We start from the raw sequence: 2,500 nt of genomic DNA, 5'->3' as shown, positions 1-2,500 counted from the left end.
GTGTGTAATATTTACTGTTGGTTCGACAAGTCTTTATAAATGCTAAAATAGATTATAACGGTGTATTGAAAGATTATCTACTGATTACTGTAGGACTGAGGGAAGGACATGCAGTATTGTGTAGTATTGAGGGAAGGACTTCAGTATTGTGTAGGAATGAGGGAAGGACTTGTAGTATTGTGTAGGACCTATGGAAGGACATGTAGTGATGTTCGTAAATGAGGGAAGGACTTGCTGACCTCCTAATGAATGAGAGGAGGACTCTGACTCAAGCATTAGTGAGAGGAGGACTCTCTGACCTGCTAATTAGTGAGAGGACGACTTACTGACCTAATAAGGAGTGAGAGGAGGATTTACGGACCTACTAAGGAGTGAGGGGAGGACTTACTGACCTACTAAGAAGTGAGAGGAGGACTTACTGACCTACTAAGGAGTGAGAGGAGGATTTGCAGTGTTTTATAGGAGTGAGGGAAGGACATGCAATGTTGTGTTGGATAAGGGAAGGACTTGCTCTGTGTGGGAGTGAGGGTATGATGCAATGTATTGTGTAGGATTGAGGGAATGACTTAGTGTGTTTTCTAGGAGTGAAGGAAAGACATGCAGCGTTGTGTAGTATGAGGGAAGGAATAATTGTGATGTATAGGAGTTTGAGAAGGACTCACTGTGATGTGTAGGAGTGAGGGAAGGTCTCGCTGTGATGTGTAGGGGTGAGGGAAGGACTCACTGTGATGCGTAGGATTGTGGGAAGGACTCACTGAGATATAGGGGTGAGGGAAGGACTCACTGTGAGGTGTAGGAGTGATTGAAGGACTCGCTGTGATATGTAGGAGTGAGGGAAGGACTCGCTGTGATGTGTAGGAGTGAAGGAATGACTCACTGTGATGTGTGGGAAGGACTCGCTGTGATGTGTAGGAGTGTGGAAAGGACTCACTGTGATGTGTAGGAGTGAGGGAACGACTCACTGTGATGTGTAGGAGTGTGGAAAGGACTCACTGTGATGTGTAGGAGTGAGGGAAGGATTCGCTGTGATATGTAGGAGTGTGGGAAGGACTCACTGTGATGTGTAGGAGTGAGGGAAGGACTCGTGTAGATGCTTAGGAGTGAGGGAAGGACTCATTGTCTTGTTGGAGTGAGGGAAGGACTGACTCTGAGGTGTAAAGTGAAGGGCTTCTGTCTCACCAATGAGGCAGACTACTGGTGATGACGTCATTGCTCGTTTGGTCTGTTCCACCATTGACGTAGACGACTAGTGGTGACGTCACTGCTGTGGCCCACCAATGGAATGCCTAAGGTGACTTCATCTCACTTAAAACCTTAAAATGCAGATAACTTGTGATATATTGTTACAAGCAAGTTGTAATGATTTAATAAGAACTGAAAATTACAGTAAATTCTTAAACTAGCATCTTTTAATTCAGTGCCAGCAAGAGTGAAATAATTCGTTATACAAGTGGAAATAAAAGTGAAGTACAAAATAAGTCAACAATGTCATAACATTGTTGAAGTTACGATATTTTGTACAGTAGCTTCATCTTCATTTGTATAACACAATGTTTTACTCTAGCTGGCACAGCACTGAAATAAAAGATGCCAGTTTAAGAATTTACTTTCATTATAAGTTAGTTATTTATTACGTGTTCACAACTTACTTTGTAACCAATGAATTTTTCCTCTGAACAAACTTTTGTAATTGTATTTTGTTTTTGTTTTTCAAATGTCTTGCACATTAAAAATTAATCACAAGGCAGTGTGTCTTCAAGGGGATAAGTGATGTTTGTGGCAACTTGGGGATGTGTGAGGCTCTTAAGAGCTGTCTGTGTCTCTGGGGAGGCTGAATGATTCTCCCCTAAGATCTACATGATGCTTCTAGGGGGCTTATAAGTAGGTAGTTGTGTACAGCTAGTAAGGGCTATGTGATGACACTAAAGGCTGTCTGTCACTGCTAGGGACAGTGATGCTGCCAAGGGCTGGGTGCCGAGGCTTGTCTGAGCCCCATACTCTAGAGATAGGCGAGACACGTCGACCAAGGTACACTGGTAGCCTTTATTGGACCCTGTGTACACAGGTTGTAGTACCATAAGGGCAACCTAACCTAGCAGTAACCTGGTGTCAATCATCACAATAAATATTTGTATAGTAACTTAATGTGTCGTATAAATGAAAAAAAATACTTTTTTCTTTCTTTATAATAATCCTAATAAAAAAGTTGAAAACAAAAGGGTTCCAAAAGCAAAAATGATAAGAGCCAATTTTTATACTTCCCGAAAAGTAGATACTTACGATCTTTTGAGAATTAGAAAAATCGTAAGTTATTTCGTTCTCTTAAGTTCGAACTTACGACAATTAAAAAGATGTAAATTCGGATTCTCAAGAGATCGTATCTACTTTTCGGGAAAGTAGATTATCGATTTTTTGGGGAAGTAGATTATCGACTTTTTGGGAAATATTACCTAATTTTCAGAAGTAGATTATCATAGAAAACGGGAAATTTGTATCACAG

Source organism: Homarus americanus, unplaced genomic scaffold, assembly GCF_018991925.1.
Source record: "Homarus americanus isolate GMGI-L3 unplaced genomic scaffold, GMGI_Hamer_2.0 scaffold30108, whole genome shotgun sequence".
NCBI lineage: Eukaryota > Metazoa > Arthropoda > Malacostraca > Decapoda > Nephropidae > Homarus > Homarus americanus.
The sequence above is the reverse complement of the archived record's forward strand: the minus strand, read 5'-3'. Positions refer to the sequence as shown.